This window comes from Corvus cornix, chromosome 9 (genome assembly GCF_000738735.6).
Source record: "Corvus cornix cornix isolate S_Up_H32 chromosome 9, ASM73873v5, whole genome shotgun sequence".
Taxonomy (NCBI): domain Eukaryota; kingdom Metazoa; phylum Chordata; class Aves; order Passeriformes; family Corvidae; genus Corvus; species Corvus cornix.
In genome coordinates, this window is record NC_046339.1 from 5,188,739 (window position 1) to 5,210,214 (window position 21,476).

General features: G+C 41.7%; 1 protein-coding gene across 9 annotated transcripts in view; it reads left to right on the forward strand.

The window, feature by feature from the left end:
* NLGN1 (neuroligin 1) overlaps positions 1-21,476 on the forward strand; it is a 484,704-nt gene that overhangs the window by 160,002 nt on the left and 303,226 nt on the right. For 4 of the 9 annotated variants that reach the window (XM_039557058.1, XM_039557060.1, XM_039557062.1 and 1 more), the window contains exon 1: positions 12,765-13,305. The exons of 3 other annotated variants lie outside the window; for them this stretch is intronic. The gene's annotated coding sequence lies outside the window, so the exon portion shown is untranslated. Of the gene's footprint in view, positions 1-12,764; positions 13,306-21,476 lie in introns of those variants that run through there. 2 more of the 9 variants (XM_039557061.1, XM_039557063.1) reach the window with 1 other exon arrangement.

Consider the following 21,476-nt stretch of genomic DNA (forward strand, 5'->3'; position numbering starts at 1 on the left):
GGGAGTATTTTTTCTCTCTTGGTTTGGCTGTCGGGTTTGTCAGGGACAGGAGGGCTTGGCCCCTCCAGCACACTCGGTGCAGTCCGAGGCCACCTTCATTTGCCAAATGCCTGTGACCTTGTCCATGGGAAACACTACAGAAGGGTGACTGTGCCTGAATCCTGAAGTCAGGCTGGGATTCAGACACTGTGCAAAGTGTTTCAGATTTCTGTCATAACGTCTGACAGTCATTTGGTGTCTGTCTTCCTGCTTACATGCGAAGTTCTCTGTTTCTTGATTCACTCAGTGTTTTTAGCAGTTAGTTTAGATCATTCCAAGCATCCAGCTGCCAGGAGAAGGCATTTATTGCCTCTCCTCACTGACTTGGACTTTTTCTTGTTGGCTTCTATGCTCCATTTGATATTTTAGATCTACTGAATAAATATGTATTAAGATATAGCATCCTAACATTGAAAATACTTTGCTTCTTTTGGTATGTTTGATCTTAATGTATTATTTAGCTGCCAAGTTTCACTTCATCTGCCTGTTTTTATTGCATTAAGGCCACTGGCTTTCATGAAGCTGGTGTTTTATTTTTGGTATGTTGCGTAATCTGAGGAATTTAGTCTATTTAAAAATTGATACAGCATAAAAAATTATCTTGTGCACGTAATAACTTACAGTAGAAAATGAGGTGCAAATTTTGTACACAGGTTCTAAATTATTTACATTTTACATAAAAAGGAGTGCAGAGAAAACCCTGCTGTAACTTTCTCCTCTGAGTTTACCATTCTGTCTTTGTCCCATTTTGCTTGCCTTACACAGTTATGTCATTGGAACAGTCAAATATTAAGTCTGGATGAGGGTAAGGATTTACATCTTCCATTATATTTCCCTTAATATTTTAATTTTCTGTCCTTTTGAACCAAGTATCCTCTGTAGAGACCTGTGTTTTAGATGGGTTAAGGAATCCCTGAAGACTTTGGGGTTTAATCTGAGCAAGAGCCTTTTTTCAGTCTGGTCACTTCATCACAACAGAGCTGAAGGGGAGAAGTTTGGGCTGTGAATCATTGGAAACACCATCTGTATTTTAACAGAAAAAAAGATGACACAAAAATCTGATCTTGTCTCAGTAGACGTGTTTCTTTCATTAGGAGCCAGAGGCCTCCAGGTGTCCTCTGGCCTCAGCTTTATTTGAGTCAAAAAACAATTTCAGAAACATATGTTGACTGCAGTAATGATTGGTCAGAGTGCATTTTACTTGGTTTTGTGGGTTTTTTTGCACTCAAGAATTTTATTATGAATTTAGCAAGGTCTGTGTACAGGAGTGTGTTGCTACCTTTTTTTTTCTGCAGATAGTAAATCTATGTACCTTCAAAAACTTCCAGTGTAGGCTAAGATATGTTTTAATCTTCCTTCAGTAACAAGTTCATGAGTAACTTGAGCTGAACCTTCACTCTTAATGGTGCACAGTTTCCCAAAGAACCAAGAATGAGCTGATGGGTTTGGGGGGAAAAGATGTTTCATTTAGAGGGATTTGTTTAGAGAAATCTTTTTTCTGGCCAAGTCTGATCAAACATACTGTGAATAGCAAGAAGTTTGATCTAGGAGCTGGTTTGCTCTTTTATTTGTAAAACGCTTGCTTTGGGGATGTTTCAGAAGGCAGGTGTGAGATGGAGAATAATGTACATATGTTGTTCAATATTGGTTTAAGTTTTTTTTCTTGATTGAATAAGTTATATGACTTGTTTTTCCTTTTATTAACTGTCTTTTTTCTTTCATATAAAGTGTAGGTAATGTCACATCTGTATAAATCAATATAACAATGACATTATGTATGTATATTATTATCTAACCATTGCTCTCTAGGGCATAGTTTTGTCAGTCATATTTTATAGAGAGTTTCTGTTGACTGTTATAATCATTACAATCTGTGCAGTGGAAAAATCCTGCAAATCCCCATTTTTTGGGTGTTTTGAGTGGTGATGGTGTTGTATGGGTAAATAGTAATGGGGTCTCTGAATATCACAATCCTATAAGCGTTACAGGAAATAAAGCATGAAGAACATGCAGCTAAAACAGTGAACAAATGAGTACTCTGTAGAGAACATATTAGTGCACAGAGTTTTTCAAGTCATCTCCTGTGAGAGAGACCCGTGAATTTATGCCTGTAAATGCAAAAATGTTAAAATGCATTGGTGTCTTTTGGAAGCCTGTCAAATGCACACTTTGTGCTGTCTTGAATTATTACTTGTGTGTATATTAAGCAAGCATCAAATTGTGCTTAAATCAAGGATAAATGACTGCTGGTTTGGATGCCTTTTTCTGAGAACTGCCCAGAAAGGAGGGTGAAATTGGAAGTTGTATGCAATCACGTTTCACCGATATACAATGACATAAACCTTATCATACATAAATCTTTTAGGTGATATCTAGGCAGAATGAACTCTCTAAATTTTCCTTCTAGCAAAATTCTTTTATAAGCCAGATACAATTTATTCTAACATTGATTTGACAAGCAACGTTTTGTAGTTCTCAAATAATTTTGACCCACAGTTTTATTCACGGGTCCCAAGCACAAAGATGTTGCTCGAAGACCCATCCAACCTGACCTTGGGTTTTTTTAAGCAACATGTTCCAGCACCTCACCACCCTCTCAGTAAATAATTTCTTCCTTATCTCTAATATAAACCTGCTCTCCATCAGTTTAAGGCCATTCCCTCTTGTCCTATTACTCCATGCCCTTGGTCATAGTCCCTCTCCAGCTCTTTTGTAGCTCCTTTAGGCGCTGGAAAGAGCTTTAATGTCTCCCTGCAGCCTTCTCTTCTCCAGGTGAACACTCCCAGCTGTCCCAGCTTGGCTCCAGAGCAGAGGGTTTCCCGCCCTTGGTGCATCTTTGTGTCTTCCTCTGGCCTCACTCCAACAGGTCCATGTCCTTTTTATGTTGGGGGCCCCTGCTCACTTCTTCCACCAGGCTCAAGCTTTCTATTTCAGCTTCTTACAACACCAACCTATTCGTATGGGTCCACTGCTGATGATATCAACTATATACATTTATCTTTTGTTTACCAGAAAATGAAAGGACTGATGAGAATGTTTGGTGTAGAAACAGAGCTGCCAGCCTGAAATGCTGAAAAGTGATTGTTGTCAGCAACAAGCTTCAGCTGCTTCCCTTAGGATAATTTCACACATCACGCTGACAGGACGTTTCTGCTGATGCTCAGTCTAAATATTAATGTGCTGCCCTTCGTTCTTGCCAGCCCTCCCTCTGATACTCCACGTTACTCCTGGGTGTCTGTATCTTTGGAATACATGGACTGCTGCTGTTTTCCATTCTCAGGACTTTTTTGCTTTCTTGATCAGAATGCTTGGCCTTCTCTTCTAGGGGCAAGCCCAAAAGATTCAATATTTGCAAAACTGAGTGTTTTCAAAGCTGATTCTAGAGCTTTTGCTGCCCGAACATTTGTCTACACCCAAAACTCCTGCACCTCCTGTTTTCCAAAGAATGAATGGAACATAGCAGGACAAGGAAATTGGTTAAAGGATATAAAAACAGGTAGAAAGTAACCTCATCTTTTTAACTTAATTTTTGTATTGTATACTACACACCTCTTTGGAATACCTTAATTGCAAATTGAAAGATAAAAATTCAAATAATGATGACAAGGGTGTGTCCCTGAATATACACCTTTCTTTCATTATCAAACACTGCCTCTGCATGCCATTCTATGTTCCATATTTACAAAAAACATGTCATAAAGATGACTATCTTTGGATGTCTGGAGTTGCATGAATCAGTAAATTGTTTATTTTCTCAGTGGGAGTGCACTCAGGACATTGAGGAGCTATTTCCTCCTAATTAGTTCCCTAGAGCCCTCTTATAAAAAAACCACCTTAGGCTTCAAGGAGTCTCTTTGGGGTCATTATTTTCTTGATAAATGTACTCCCCACCACTCCAGATTTCCCAGAAGGGAGACTGCAGGGCAGAAGAATGTTGTGTTGCACCATATAGTCCATGATTGGTTCAAATTACTCAATTTACCCAGTATTTTCCAAAAAACCAATCCAAAATCATCAGTCAGCCACATCCTACTTCCAGTGCTGATGCCAGACAGTCATTTTCCCTCAGAGCATCATTGAACATGAGCTCTCCTCAGCTTGTTTCTTACTTTGATGAACTGGATGGCTGCAGGGACTGTACTGAGATTTGAGACATTTCACTTGGGATGTTGCTGGTTGTTTCCACCGCTGATAGCTCTGTAGGAAAGGAGTGGACAATGCTGATTTTGCTCCTACCAGGCAGAGATTATTGACCTGTAAAATTTACCATCGTATTTTATCAAGCCACTCTGAGATGTCATTTTGTCAGATAGGTGTGCGAATGCAAGGTGCTTTATCTTGTCTAATCTTTGAAAGGTAACCTGCAATCAAACCTCAGACAATGCTGAAAGATGTTGTCAGTTATTTACCACGCGCTGAAGAGACAAGAATGTTTGTTTTGGCCTTTAGATCAACAAATTCTTGCCCAAAATAAAAGTATATCCTTCATTTTAGACTCAAATTTTAGCTCGATGTGGTGTAAATGTGTTTGTTTTCACCTGCCACAAACCCTTTCATGGTCTGTATCTTGTGATTATTGCACTATGATCGTTCCTTGATAGTTGTTCACCTCCATGATTCAGTATTGCCAAGTTCTACATTGTGTTTTCATTTATTCTGCTGGTGCTGAGCTGACTCTAATAGAGTTTTAGGCTGACTGAACACTGGGCTTAGGTTCCCGTGGCCTAAATCCCCCCTAAATCCCAGTGTTTTATTTTGGCCTTAGCAGACTCCAAGACAGTTGGGTAGAGCAGGCACTGCCAGTGGAATTGCAGATGTGAAACGCTGGACTGTAGCAGATGTGTTCATGGGCTCCTACAGGTATGGTCTGACTCAATCTGTGCCAGCCTTGCGAAATATGGACAAACCTGGGCTGAAAAGTGCTGTGGAACTGTGGCTGCCCATCAAGGGCCCCATCATCCAGGACTGTGGCTGTGGAAGGCGGAAAACGGTGCCTTGGGATAATTCCCCCTTTAACAAGGGCTGCTGCAACATCCCTCTGCACACAAATGCCTCTTAACCCCTCTCTACCTGACATCACCTTTCCAAGCTAATATTCCCAGAGTCAGAGAAACACTTTTGGTTTATTTCAGTGGAAGTTTGTTTGATTGAAGGCTGAATAATAGAAATAAACCTTTTTATTGATAGGAAATCCCCCTTTTTTAATCCTGTGACTATGAAAATATCACACAGAAACGTCTCTTAGGTTTGCAATGTGAGCTTGCAAACCTCTCTTGCAGTCTGAATTTCATGTGTGCAGCACAAGCCCACCATCACTGTAAACACTGAGAACAGCTGTGAACAGAGAAAACGAAAAGCTGAGAAAAACAGGTGCCTTTCAATTTCTACACATTATTTAACATTGAACTGACCCATAACACAACGTTAGGTGCTTTATTATATTTGCCCACCTTAGAAAGAAGCTGAAGCAGCAGCAGTGGCCGGCTCAGGCGTGTGGGGAATGCAGCCACAATGCCTGCACCCTCTACTGGCTGATGCACAGACCACGGAGTTAGCTGCAGGATTTTTTTCTCAGCTATTAGAGTAAATTTCTCAGCTGGAATAATAACATTTGCCAGCAGAAATTTTATAGCATCGTTATTAGTAGAAATAGGAAATTTGGGTGTTCAGTTTGTCTGGAATAGGAAAGGAAGTGAAAGGTCTGAGAAATAGAAAACTAATGAATTCTTTCATCTTGCCTAAGAAACTATTTGTTGAGAACCAGTGTGCTCACTTTCTACAGCAAGGGAATGGCAAAGTTTGGCACACAGAAGGAGATTAAGCTGTATTTTGCTAATTCTGAATGCTAGAGACATTGTTCATTAAGTTCTGCAAATGCCAGATGTGGGGGGAGAAAAAGCAGTATTCTGCAATCAAGACCTAGAAATTTGAAAATTAAAATTCAAAGTCATGTCTTCCTGGGTGTGGGATTCACTTCAGCCACAGATAAGTATTACAAAGTATTTGTATAGATTTAACTTTCAGATGGTTTTAGCTGATCTTGTTATAAAAAACAGCTGCAGTTTCAAAGTCCGTGTAGAGAGTACTCTGTGACATGACCACAGTGTAGAGAGGATCATACACTCTCCTGGGTTATGACATCAATTAAATAATAGCCTTGTAGGCTGCTGCGGTTTCTCTAATGATGCTTCTTTCTCTTTTTTAACTTTTTCTTCTAGTCTGCCTACGTGGATGGCAGCTGAGGCTTCCTGAGGTTGCATTGTTGCTGTCATGGCAGACAGAGGTATCTGCAGGTATTTTGCATAGAGCAGGGGTGCTGTTGGTGTGTCCAGTTTTCCAGGGTGCCTCACCGTGTAGATCTGGTGTCTATGTGCAGCAAGAGACACAAAGGCTCATAACCAAACATGCACCCATTACACAGCTACAATGAGGAATTTTGTTGTTGCTACTCTGCTATTAAATCATTTGGGCTGCTAGATTTTACAGGAATAGTATTATTGGGCTGTAAAGAACAGCTCACTTATGCTACAGTGAGATTTTCAGAAACCACAAGTGATTTGATATGCCTTCAGTTTACTTTCTTAAAAGTAATTGTGTTTTCAGAAGGATTATTACCCCTCTCATTGCCAGTTAGAGTTGATGCTTCTCTGGGTCCTTCAGTTCAGGAGCTCTTCAGGTGTCTTTGCTTTGGAGATCCTTGGCAGTTTCTGTTCTCTCTGCTTTGCCTGTGTGTTCTTGCCTGTACGTGTCAATTTTGTGTCGTTTGTCATTGTGCAGTGAATCGGATTCCCAGCCATGACAAGCTTTAAGACTTACTAAGATAAGCAGGTGAATGTGTTACAAAGTCTGTACAACAGTGTTTTCATATCTATATTATCTCCTGGACTTCCCATCACCACTGATGCTGATTAATGCCTCCAAAGTACAGGAATGTGTCCTTTATGAAGGGTTTTCTGTTGGTTCATTATTTCCCACTGCTTATTTTGGCAGAATTTCATAAGCACTCCTCATATTGACTCCTCCACAAAATCAGTCAGTCCCACACAACCCTCTGGGGTGGCTGGCCTCTTTCAGAGGCCTCTTAGTTCCCTGCAGGAGCACAGACTTGCTGCTGCACCTGCAGGCAGCTGCATAGGTCAGTGCCAAACAGCTGGGGGCTGGCAGAGGCTGCCTCTTGACCTCCCTCTCCTCCCCAGCCTGGGAATCCCTACATGCCTTCCCCCTTCTCCTTGGTATGGGAAGATTGTCTCTGCCCTGGTTATAAAAAAATCAGAATGGATTAGACAGAGTTAAAGGCAGGAAAGATAAAAGAGTTTGCTCAAGGTCTCCACCCAGTCACTGGCAGACCCAGACCAGGGTTCTGCTCTGACTCCCAGCCCTACCCAAACCCCAGCACGCCCCAGCCTCTTTCAAATGCAGCTCACACAAAGCAGATTGGAAGTGATTTACTGCTCTTTAGGAGTGTTTTCAAATTGCATCTTTTTCAGTTGTCAGGAATTAACTGCGACTGCCTGAGTTTTAATTAATGGATCATGTTATTTGGTGCATCTGAAAAGAAAATTTATGAAACATCTTTGCCTCTTTTGGCCAGTAGCCATAATGACAGCCAGGCCAATTATATCGGTCACCAAGTTATCGGCGCAATCGTAACTGGAGGCAAACAGATGCCAAGAGAAGCTGGTAGTAAAATCATGATGTGTTTCGGTTATCTTATTACTGACTGATTTAAATAAGGGCCTAAAATGCTCTGTCAGTACAGAGAGTGTCAAGGTTCCAGCACGTCTTAATTCACAGAAGTTCAAGCTTTCCTCGCTTATGGAAAGTGACTGGTGAAAAAGGAAAAGGTATGCCACAGTAAAAGCACGTGGAAAACAATTTACTGTTTATACTTGAAAGTGCTAACCATCCAGGCTATGTGTTCCTTTTTCTCTGCTGAGTTTAAGTATTAGGAAAAAAACCCTCTGATGAGGTTCCTCCAACTTCCATTTCATCACATCAGAGATGAAGTTGGCCCATAGTTTTCTGTCATTTGCTTGCTGGGTCTAAATGAATACAAACTGCATGTAATAGAGATTCAGAACAGCAGCTCCTTCAGGGAATGTCCCTGTGTGCTTTCAAACTCAGCACGTTGGAAGTAGAATACAGTATGTGCTCAGTGTTAGGTTTAAACCAATTTAATTAGAAAAATTAGAAATTGGTCAGCTTTCACACAGTATGAGCAGAAAAATCTTGGTATAAATGCTTTCCATAATTTAGAAAACAAAGTCTAGCCCAGTAGTTTCCTCTACTGGGTCACTGCAAACCAGGGTACTGCTGGATTATGGCTTCAAATAATAACTGAAATTTTGGGAAGGAACAAAGTCATAAAACTCCTCTGGACTAAATGTATTCCCAGCCACATAAACAAGGAAATGGATTTTATAATTAATTCAGAGTTCCCTGGCAAGCACAGTGTTGTAATGTGTTGTAATCTACTGATTAAGTTCCAGTAAGAACACTGGCAGTGGCTTTTTTTATCAATATCCGTCTTTAACAGCACCCAAAAGAACCTGAAATTCTGAATCTCAGACTAGCCACGGGTGGATTGTGCTCATCTGAGCATCCAGTCAACACTTGGAGAGGGGTGAGTCTGTAGGAACAGGGTTTGTTTCATCTTGGGTCCTGTTTCCTTCCTCTTCCCCTGTTGTCGAGCACTGTGTTTTGGGAACACGGCACTTTGCAGAAAATTGCTTTTGAGAAGTTCAGACTGAGTGGGTGTTTGAAACCTTCCAGCAAAGCTTTTAATCCAGTAGGATTCTTCTTCACAGAATGCTTTGCCATCCATCAGGCCACTGGTCATGGCTGTTAATTAAATGAAAATGCAAAATAAATCTACAGTGCAGAGATACAACATAGCCAATTAAACATCCCAGCACAAGGTGCTAATGATAAAAAGTGAATGTCACCGAGGACAACCTGTATGATGTCAGAATCCAAATCCCATCAGATGAAAAACTGCATGAGCCCCATCATGGGCTGGGAGGAAGGAAACCAGTGCTCCTGAGTACTTAAGTGCAGCAGAGGTGGAGGTGAGGCCGTAAGGGATGGCAGTATTGGGCACTTCTGTGGGCAAGAAGGAGTTAAAGTCAGAACCCTCAGACTAGTGCTGTTAATTTTCTTGACTTCTGATATGTGAAACTCTGATCAGTCCCAAAGGAGTTCTTTGCCACACAAGCAAAGCATTGTATTTTTTAAAATGTATTTGTTTTAGTGTAAAAGAAAATACCAAAGAAAGCAAATGATAACTGTGTTTGGAGCAACTGAAGGACTGTCAGGGCCCTGTGTCTTTGTGAAGATGCTCTGTGAAGAGGGATGGCCGCTTTAAGTGGCTCTTCTTGGCAAGGTTAAACCAAATGAATGGCAATAACTCAGCAGTTGCAGCTAACTACAGCAGCTCATAGACAGGCATTATAATTTCATTAAATATCTGGCAATTGGGGCAATCTAAAGAATATAAATGCACAGAGATGAGTAATCTTAAGTTTTGTAAAAGCAAAGAAAATATTTAACAAAGTTATTGCAAGACAAAATTTAATGAGCTATCTTGAGACAAATTAATGAATCTTTAGTATCTTGTACATGTAAACAATTCCACCTGTTCTACCTATTAGAAAAGTTAATTTTTTTTGAGAAACACAGTCTGATAAAATTTATACTTGAAAAAAGAACTTGAATGTCTTAAGCTATATATTTCAGTCACTCATGAAACTTGTGTTGCATCAAAAAGCTTGCCTACCATCAAAGCTTTGGGTGCATACTTAATGTATCTCAATGTGCACTTTAGCTTGGATTGCTAGTTGGGATCTTCTTTCTTCTTTTTAGCTTTTGATTGTGTGTTTTGCTCTTTTTAGAAGTTAGGTGCTTACATGAGGGTTGTATGAAGGGATTCATGTTCTTAAAACAGAGAAAATGGAGCAGAGGAGAATTTTAGAATATTGCAGGATGCTGGCCTTTGAAATTTCCACGGATTTTCAGTCCATGGAAGTTTATCTCTCTTTTCATTCTTTTAATAAATGCAGATAACACAACCCTATCAAGACTCAGCCAAACTAAATATTAAACAATGCCAGTCTTTAAACTAGTTTTGCATTCCCTAGGTTGCAATGAAAGTGTATTTTTTTTTGACATGCAGGGCATTAAAACATATTTAACAAAGTTCTGATCAATTACAGGTTCTTCTCCCCTTGCTTCAAACAAATTCGAACACTCTCTACACATTTATATATAGGCATGTATATATATAGGTGCGTATATTGTAGAATGGTTTGGGTTGGAAAGTACCTTACAGATCGTGTAGTTCCAACCCTATATATATATAAAAAAATACATATAAATATATATATAAATATGTGCATGCAGGCCACTTAGTTCTTAAAGGCAAGGACATCCTGGTTGTAGACTGAATCAGCACCAGACACTGTGCTGGTAATACCAGCATGTCATATATTATAATATATCAAAATATAATATATTATTACCACATATGTAGGCTCAGCTGTTGCTACCGCATCTCAGTAGAGAGGTATTAGCCCCACACTTTGTTTTTTAAGCCAAATATCCCTTCCTGAACCTGCACAATTTTCTGGAACTGGAGACAAATCTTGTTGCCCTCCACAAGCCAGTATTTCTCTTTCCCCAGCAGCATTTTGGCTGAGAGCTGTTATGCTATTGAGGCCCCTGGAGGGAAGAAGGAGGGAAATGTTTGAAGCACAGAGGATGGAAGTAGAGTGAAAGACAGTGGAAAAGCTCTGGAAAGGAACTCCAACCTTGGGGACAGGCCAGAGCAGAAGTGATCTGTGAATGAACTGATATCACACATCTCTGCTGTGAGAGGGAGTCAAAGAAAAACTTAACGTGCTCAACAATTTGGTGCCATTTCTGCACAAGTGAAGATGGGCTAGGACCAGATGGAGACTTGGTGGCCAGAGGTGGGATTGTTACAAGCTGGGTGTAAATTATCAGCTCCTGCCACCTACAAAAGACACGGTAAAGAGAGAAATTGGGTAGATTTCCCCCCACAGTTAGTAGGGGGCAATCTGCTGAAATGGTACTCAGAGCACTCCAAGATGTTCACATGGTGGCTCAGGGAACCTGGGGAAGATAGATACATCCTCCTTGAAGGAGGGAGAATAAAACTTTGCCCACTTGGATTCCAGTGGCTCATAGAGTGACAAGGAGAGTGCAGTTATTTTATTCCACCTTTATTTCTTACTTTTCAGTACAAAAAACAACCCAAAGATAAAGCTCCTCCAGGGTTTTGTGTGGATGAAGAATAGCAGAATATCTCACCTGGTATTGCCTCTTTGGTGATAGTTTTTAGGCTGTTGGTTGATCTGTGGCTGGTGGCAAGTGATTGATTTTCAAATACAAATTTTCTTTCTAGTTTTGAAACCCTTTTTTTTTTTTTTCATGTAGTATTCCCTTGAGACTAACAACGTGCACAGGATTGCTCTGTCAGCAGAGTGTGTTCTGCTTTTCCCTCCCATACCTGAGAGCTGCACGCTTTTGGTGACAGCCAAAGAGTTAAATTTCAGAGTACTGAAGGATTCTGGACTTTCATAATTAACCATGGACTATAATAGTTATTGAGACAGGTGAAAAATGTGCCCAGGCCACGATTATTCCAGTACATGGGAATGTCACAGGATAAACTGCTGCTGTGTCCTGTCACTCCTGCTATGGACATTTAGATCCAGATCCTCAGTGGGACTCAGAGACATAAACAGCCCAGCGAGGCTGGGACTGACCTTGCCTCCATTGGGATGTGCTCTCAGGTGAGGGTGTAAAAGCTTATCAAATTATCAGGCACCTCCAGACCTTGCCTGGGGCTGTAGGCTTGGAAACATGAGTGGGTTTGCTGCGCTTGATTAGTGTCAATATTTTAAACCAAGGTGGATATTAATGAAGCAAAATACAGATTTTAAACACAGAGTGAAGGGAAGTACCTCCTAAAATAACAGATGCTAATGAGCTCTCTACAAGAGGCTAAAATCAGGATGTTTTAATGTGTGAATGTGGCTGTTCTTAAAAAATGAAGAGACCTTTTAGCATTCAAAGGACTATTCTCCTTGTCCTTCTGATCCGGCCTTCCTTTCTCCCCACGTCCCCTGAGTTTTCACAGAAAACCTAGAAAGCGTGAGTGCTGGGGTCGGAGAATATTTTTTTTTCCCTCAATTAGAAATAATGAAAGAAAGAATAATGAAAGAAAGCAATGACAAATAAGTAAAAGATTTCAAGAAACAGCAAGGGGAAACAAAAGGAGTCACTTATACCTTGTGTGCAGACAGTGCCAATCCAAGTAAGTGAGACCACGGCCTCATCCTAAATTACACCCGAGTGAAATATTTGAGTATAATCCACATCTCTCTATACAAACTATATATAAGTTACGCAATTTGGGCATAATTAACTAAGAGGCTGCAGCCCACCCGCACGCACGCAGGTGCGTGAAGCACCTCCATCCTGCACTGGCATCCCCTCGTACCCCGGCGCTCACAGCGGTGCGTGCGTTCCGTGCCGCTGCCCGCGGCCGCCGGAGGGACCCCCGAGCCCCGCTGCGGGGCCGTGGAGCTGCGGGAGGGTCCCCCGGAGGCCGGTCCGCCCGGGGCGGTGCGGGGCGGTGCGGGGCCGGGGCTGCCCGCGCTGTTCGCCGCTCCGCCGCTGGGGGTATCTTTGTACCATTTTTCATCCAGCAGCAATTTGGAGTGGAAACGTGTAATAGGGGAAAAAGCAGGGATCTCGGCGGTTTGAGCGAGCCGTGCATCCAGGAGCCAAAAAAGATTAACACCCCTCCGCACCCCTCCGCGCCCCTCCCGTGCCCCTCGGGGCACCGTCGCGGCTCCGCGGTCGCCCGCCGGACACCGAGCGAAAGGGATTCGTCTGGAGGGCAATTTCGGATCGGGGGAGATCTATTGGATTAGTGGGATTATCTGCCTGCAGACGGAGAGAAGTAGCGTTTGATCATTTCCATTGCCTGCCTGATGGTCGGATTTACATGGAGGTGGCTCCGCACGGATGAGGCTGGATTCCGGATGGGGATTTCCAGCCCCCCCTCCCCGCGCCCCGATCCCAGGAAAGGGGAGAAAAATATATAAAAATCGGTATAATTGGGAAGTGTCCGGAGCACTATTGGGAGCCCTCCCGCTCCCAGCGGCTGGGAGAGCCGGAGGAGGCGAATCCAGCGGATTACAGCTTCAGCTGCGATTGCGGGAAAGCGGCCGTGAACTGGTAAATACTTTGATGCTCCCGGCGTGCGGGGCGAGCCCGCGCCGGGATGGAGAGGAGGGAGGGGGGCGGCCGGGCCGGGATGCAGCAGGGCGGCCGGGATGGAGGAGAGAGGGACAGCCGGGATGGAGCGGGGCGGCCGGGCCGGGCGCGGGGCCCCGGGGAGGGCAGGGCAGGGCGGCTGCGGGGCTGAGCCCGGGAGCGCTCGGCAGAGCCGGTTTCCGAGCCGTGTGTGCCCGTGTGTGCGTGTCCGCGGGCAGGGGGATGCGTGCGGGGCTGCATTCGGGGCTGCGGGTGCGGGGCCGCGCGGGGGCTGCCCGGCTGCGGCGGCGAGCCCGAGCGGTGCCTGCCCGGGGGGATGCGCGGCGGCGGGAGCGGCTGCGGGGTGCGGGGGTGTTTGCGGGGGGATTTCCGCACACACACTCACGCACACACCCTCCGCACCCGCCGCCGCCGCCGCCCCAGCGAACTTTTCCTCCCCCGCCGCCCCGGGGCCGCCGCCCGCCTCGGGCCGGGCGCGCAGCTCCGCGGGCGCTCCGCAGCTCCCGGTGCCTCCCGCAGCGCCGGCTCCCGGCCCGGCTGCCGGGCCTGGCGGGGGATGGCTTCTTCTATTTCTTCAGACATCTTCTTTCTCGCCTGGGTGCTGAGTGCTGGTTCTTCTGCTCCCCCCTCAGCCCCCCCCCCCTCCCCGTCTGCCCCCCCATCCTCCTTTCCTGATGATCGCACTAGAGCATCATCTTGCTACAGGAAAATCAATTTTCAACAGGTTTAATTAAAATTAATCAGTTAAATTACTTAATATTAATTGACTTATAATTAAAGCCAGAATGTTACCTTGGAATCAGAAGAAAGGATGTTGTCTGGAATAATTTTAAGGATGCACATGGTTTAAGAGCAATTACATTCAAATAACTGTTTAAATAAAACAAACCAGGGCTTGATTATAGTGTTGTGTTCTTGCTGGTGCAGGTGACACAATCTGGACTGGCCATTTCCTTCTGTAAATTTGCTGACCTTTTGAAGGAATATCATTTTAGTTTGACACCGGGTTTGCTTTCTGGAAGGCCAGTTTGTTTTAGCTCTGACAACTATGGCATTAAAATCTACTAGTATAAAATGGAAATATGTCTTGTAGAAGCTATAAATATCAAAGTGAATGTTTTTAGCACGTTTAGATGTTCTGTGAATTTGAAATGAAGCAGATTTTTCTTTTCCTCAGCATAAGTGCAAGAAATTGTTTTAGGAATTATTTTTTGCAAGCACTGCCATCCACTGTGGCAATATTTGCATTTATCCAGAGCCTTAGTGGGACCAGACCGTACTGGTAAATTCACAGAGATAATTCACATCTGAAACCATGTATCTTTGGCAATGCTCACAATAACCTTTTCATGCTCCCTTAAGACCTAGGTTGGTTTTTTTGTTTGTTTGTATTTTTTACAGTAGCAGCATTTTTGGTGCATCTACAGACTATTGTTATTGCTGAAAGAGCTGTACTGTGAGCTTTGGGACATTTCCCCCTACTTTTTTTCTGGGCTGGCTTAGTTGAAGCAAAGGATACTTATGAAATTGCACGTACTTTATTACAAGCACCTTACAAGAGAAAGACCCATGCATGGTATAAATGAGCATTTAAAAATAGAGCCCATTTTTCAGGGCCCTGATTTTCAAAGATACTGATTCCCATTGACTGCACTGAGACTTGTGTGGGCTCAACAGCTGTAACACGCAGACCACTTCTGCATCTTTGAAATTAGATTTGCAGATTGGGAGCCAAAAGCTAAGTAGCCATGTTTGGGAATAGTGGTTGGGAAGGATTACTTATGTTTTCTTTTTTTTCTTCCCCCACTCTATTACTGGTGCAGGATGCAAGGTTAAAGAAGACTGCTTCTTAGTTACTTTTTGATAAATGACACTGTTTTTCTTCGACTGTAGCTACAGATTGCAATGATGTTGCAAAAGCAGTTTTGCAGCAAACGATTAAGAGATCCTTAGATACCTACGAAGAGATCCCATTTATCCTGTACGTTTCATGCGAATCATATGCAGGCTGTGGGGAGAAAAATGAGGCTGAGGATAATCATGCTAAGTGTGCTGGGAAGCAGGGTTTGGCTGAACACCTCTGTTTTGTGATTAACTGAAGTAGCAACGAAAGCCATGAGAGTGGTTCAGGCTGTTTAAGGCAGTGACTGTAGGAGCGAGGAGGAGAGCTGCTGTCCTGATGCTGCTTTGGTTATCTTACCCCTTCTCCTAGAGTAGGGTAAGAAGATAATATCCTAGCTGTTGATACTTAAATGTCTTTACCAAAGTGGGTTTTCTCTGGATTATTTGGCTGGAGGTGGAGCAGTCTGCTGAGGAGGGTTGTTTAAGGACTGGGACAGAGCTGTAGGCAGATAAATTGATTTGCAAGTGAATGGAGGAATTTGAACATGGTAATGGTGGTAGTTGTATTTTTTTTCAGTTTACATATTTAATATCCACTGGCATCCACACAAGCATAAACCACTCTAATTGTTCAAATGGAGTCTGGGGAAAAGGGAAGAAAGCAGAGACTTAGATGTGGTCTCAGTTCGTAATGGATTGGCTTGCCTTTCTTTATTAAAAGCAAATATATATTCCCTTCTAATAGAGATGTAGAGCTGTATTACACATCCTTGGCTAGCTCTGAATTATTTGTTTGATGTCATATTTATTATGGTTTTTTAATCACATGAAAAAGGAACTATTTAAAAATTAAATAGTGAAAAAAGAAGGGCAAAAGGAGACAGACGTTCTTTGAAAGCAAATAATGAAAATATAACATTTTGCTAGAGATCCAGTAGAAACCTCTGGGGATTTCTTTTAATAAAGGATGGGCAGTTATCAGTCTGATCCAGTAAATGATATAGTTTCTGATTAGTCCCAGATATCCCTCCATGGTAAGTATAATAGATAATGATAAAAAATAGGTCCTGACTGATGAATAAAGGCTGTTCTAGAGGCTTGTTTCCATTACTGTAGCCCTGGTTCTGAGCTCTGCATTATGAGGGGAACATAAGCACTCACATGGGGATGCCTGCCCTGATACCTAGTTGTTGCACAAGAGTTTGTATGGAAGGGAGGGAGAAAAAACCACAAAACCAAAAGAACCTGATGGCAAAACTTCATCATGTCTTGCATATTGAGAGCATGTCCTGTAATTTTAATAACAAATGATGACATTACATTCCCCAGGATTACTACTGAATTAGCAGGATTACAGGGGGAAATAATTTTGGCTTCTTGGTGACTCAGCTGCACGTTTCCACCTGCCTGTGAAGACCCCATGTTTTTTCCAACAGACTTTGTTTCCATAACTATTAATTGCATATTAATGATGTTTTGTGTATTCTCCAGAGATAAAAAGGGACTGGTTGGCTGCTTAGTGCCCTGTTAAATTTTACTGTGTACTCACTCCACCATGGCACTTCTCACTAGAAAACAAAAGGTGGTGTGAGGGAGCACCAGCTGTGTGAAACCAGGGGGCACAGAGTCTGTACTGTAAATATCCTCATGGTTACCAAGCCACGTAAAGATCTGGGCTGTGCATAGCAGGGTAACATGGTTTTTCCACTGCTGTGGTCAAATAAAACATGAGGCCATTAAAAGAAAGGCAATTTGAGTTCTCTTTACCCCATTTGTTGAATTCTTCTGTTTTGTCCTCATAATATTTTCTGCATAATCAGTTTTAGTGTTGCCTTTGGGTAGCTTTTTACCTTCTGCTGATGCTTGGTTAGGTCTTTTGCACCATGAATGTAATGCTTGGAAATTAGCACCACGTGACTGTAAAATCATAAAAGTGGTCAAGAACACTTTACAACTATAGTATTTCAAGTAACTCATATTCCTTCAACGAAGCAGAGAACTTAAATGGCAATTTAAAAAGATGTTTTCTAAATCTCCTCAATCACATCCTGCCTAGAGAATCCATTAGCTCACTTGTTGAACTGGTTCTGGGAATTTAATGAGGGGAATACACTTATGTTGTGTTTTATACTTTTATTTAATTACATCTTGTCTGAAGCTTTCGAGTTCAATATCTGAACTTAAAGTTGTTCCTTAACTTTTGCCTTCCCAACCCCGTCCCCCAGTTTCCAAAACAGTACTTGAAAGCAGTAAAGTGTTATGTAGGCACACAGTGTTAGAAATATTCATGAGGAGAAAACGACAATTTAGTCAGGAGAAACCTTACAGATAGGCTGAATATTTTGACATTCTCAAACCTGCGCAAAACAGGCATTGTGGGATGGGGCTTTTGTTCTTCAACTGGTTTCACAAAGATGGTTTATTTCTGTGGAGAATCTGGGCCCTGGAACAGTCACCACAAGACGTTGCTGCTGGGTCAGGAGACCCTCTGGTCACTGGAGTCGTGGTCAGCGTGGCCAGGACATGACTACAGGGGGACTGAGCCTGGTTGCTATAGCTGAAATAAGTCTCTCACAGACAGGGGTAGAAAATGAAAAGAGGACAAGGAGCTGAATAATAGGAGCTACACATGAAGTCAGATGGAAAGACTAAATCTTTGTAGACGTTTAATGGTGTTATATTCTAAGCTTTTGGGAAATTTTATTTGAAATTTTTTTTACAACAGTAAATATAGTCTGTGCTATATCCTATTTCTATTTCATGTGAGAGAAAAATTCCCCATCTATGGCACAACACTTTACTGCTACCATTACTGCAGACTTTATAGATCAGAGATGTGTCAGCATGTTAGCTTTAGCTGTAATGCTTTTTTTTTGTGAAACCTTATGGGCCTTGCAGCCACTTTCTCATACTGACACTCATAAAACGTTCAAGTTCTCATATTTATTATTTAATTTGCCTCCTATATAAAGCAGCAGAGCTCTTTGGTACATGAATATGAAGCCAAAAATGACAGGCAGGCATGAATGGGACTAATGAGTTTTAATAATGCACGTATTAGAAACTGCTAAAGGAAGTTTAATTAAGAAAAACAAGTTAAGCATGAAATTCATTTTGGAACAAATGCAAGTAAAGTCACAGATGTACAGAATGCTAGATCACAGGAAACAACCTCTTCAACTTGATAGATCCCTCTAATGCCAGTATTGCACTCAAGTTGTAGTGTGCACTCTGCAGTTCTGGAAAGCCTGGTAATACCAGTCAAGAGCACTTTCAGAGCTGAGTTAGAGATGTTGGGTTTGTGATTAACAAATTATGTTTATACGTCTGTGAATTTTGTGATGAGTTGGAACTTGATCTCAATGACCCTAATGAAGTCGGGACCATCTCAGCCATCTGATCAAGAACAGAAAGCATGGGTTCTTTTTTCTGCCACAAGGAAGTTTGCTGGTCTTTTTCTTTAAAAAAAAAAAAAAATCATCCTGTTGAAGAGCTAGTTATTGATCTAGCTCTACAACAAGGGTTTTGTATGCTTGGAACTGTTACTGCATTTTATCCGAATAGAACAACAATTCATGGACAAATCTGAGTTCATTCAAGCATCTTTATTTGCAGGGTTCTCCCTCAAGAAGTGGTATTATCTGTATTCTAGCTTTTTTTATCTTGAATTCCTAACACCCTACTGACCAGGAAAATACAAAAGCGATATCTTTCTTATGAATCTGATATGAAAGTTTGCCTTGGGGGATGAACTAGCATTAAAGGTAGTATTATGCTTGATATTATAGTTGTATTAAGGGTGGTGAAGAAAATTCAATTAATTTTCCTCATATCATTAACCCCAGTAAATCAAGGGTTTAGCAGGCGAAAAACTTTGTTAACAATTCTATAACTAAATTTTTCACCTGCAAGAGACAACAAAAGGACAGTTAGTTTCAGGAGCCTTCGTGTGGGTTCTAGACACTCTGCTACAGTGATCAGATGAGAAGCATGTGTATATTTTATGAAATATGAATCAAAGTAACTCCCACTTGACCTAATGATATGCAATGCACAGATTTTGATACTGAAGTTCTCAAATGAGAAACATCTGGGGTTTTTTTCCAGGATGACCTCTGATTAACATGAGTTCAGTAGAATTTCTACAGTAGGTCAGGGAATCTTTGTGTCCTGGAGCACAGAGCAGCCACCAACAGAATGGCCATTTGATCATTTAGCTGAATAGTTACAGTACTCAAAAGTGAGGATAATGTGTGGTCCATTTAAGAGTTAACCATAAGCTGCTAAAAGGAATAAAGGTTCACTTCAGTGCCCATTATATTCCAAGCCAGTGCATCTGTCATTTTTGATTTAAATCTGTATTACTTAGCTGTCTAAAACTTTACACATAAGTGACAGAGTTACCCATTCTTTCTGTTATGGGTAAAATCACCATTTCGTTACCTACTTACTGTGCAAAATGTCAGACAGCTCTAGTCTACATTAGAAAATTGTAGCCAACTTCTGGTAATATAAACAATTATTTTAGATAAAAAGTAGAACTATTTTAAGAAAATGATTTATTAATATGAGTAAATGGAAGATAACAAGACTTAACTGACCCTCTTTTCATGGGCTTAATTTGTCTAATTCAAAAACCGTTTAATAGAAATTTTGATCAGAATTCTTCCTATTTTGGCAAACTAAGATGCAGGAATTATTTAAAGGGATTTTTGATCATGAAAATACTAGTTAATAAGCATTAGTGAATATTCCCACTAATGGCAAAGAATAAAAATTTGGTGCAGTTGAAAAATACATCACAGTTTAAAAGAGTCTTTAAAGACATCTACTCAATTTAATTCAACTTTTCACTAATTTTGAAGCACTCCATTGAATACTTTATACTACTATATTTAAATATTGTATTTTTCACTAACTGGTTACGAGGTTTAGTGGTCAAAACATCATATCAAATTGAGGTAAGGGCACTTAGGTATCAGTTTCTCTGATCTGGGAGTGATATATTTACACAGCTTGTAGCATCTGGAAATCTTTTCCACTGGGTTGTTTGCAGATTCATGTAAGAATGTTTGTAATCTCATCTTAATGTGGGGTGGGACTGCGAGCCCATAAAGATGATGTCTTATTTATACCTTTGTTGGCCATCTTGGCAAGGGTTCTGCATCTCAATAGGGCTGGATTTGTAGCAGCTTTCTGGAGCTACCAGACCTGTGGCTGCTCTGAGGTGGAGGGGGTGCTGGCATATGGGATCTGACCAAACCCCACCAGAACTGTACCTTTCTTATGTGTATCATGTATTCAGGATTTCAGCCTCCTCTATTATCATTTCATACACCTGATTTTTTTAAACAAATATGGTTAATTTCTTGAACCAAACCCATGCAAATCCCATCCCTTTGGGAAAGTATTTAGGGAAGTATGCAAGAGCAGTGTCTGTTCTAAAATATTTCACAGAATGTTTTGGGTTGGAAGGGACTTCTAAAGGTCATCTAGGTTTTGGTAGGGACACCTTCCCCTCCAGGCTGCTCAAAGTCCCATCAACCTGGCCTTTTTTACTACTAAGTTGAGAGAAAATACACTGTATTTGGAATAGTGCTTCCCTTTCTAACTTGAAACGTGAAAGAAGAGATGAGGAATTTTGTTCTGCATCTCTTGAGGATTTGTCTGATCATGTTTACAATTGGTGTGTCACACCAACCCAGTGTTCACCCTTATCTTTCCTCTAATGGTTTCTGTTCTGCTGGCCGTGTTCCTGCTTGGCTTCGTAGCGTGTTTTAGAACACGGATTTCTTCTTCGAGACATGAAACATCTCTGGGTTCTCAGGTCTAAGGAGAGACTGTTGTAGGTAAAAATGGATGCAAATGTAGCTGGTTCTGCAAAATAGCACTTGTGTTTTGAAATGAAGTGGCGTTGTGTGGTGTTCCAAACTCTGCAATCACTTTGAATGTTTGTGCAACTGGGATTTACTAGCAAAGTTGAGGTGGAAAGGAATTTTTAAGCATGAATATCAAGTCACAGAATACACCTTCAGCTGAAAAGAAAACGGCTTTTTAGGGCAGTTGGGAGTTCTTTATCCTAGCAATAATAGCCTTTACATGTACTAAAGCTGGCATATGGCCAGAAGCTTTGGGTACCACCAAAGGTTTTATTAATCTTTTGAAACTATTGACAGGTGGTACAGATCAAACCTTAAGATTTGGAGGTCTGGGCATGAGTAACAGAGGAGTTTAGCTGCTGCAGTTTGCAGGAGATGTGACCTGTTGTGGGATGCCCTGTGTCATTGGAA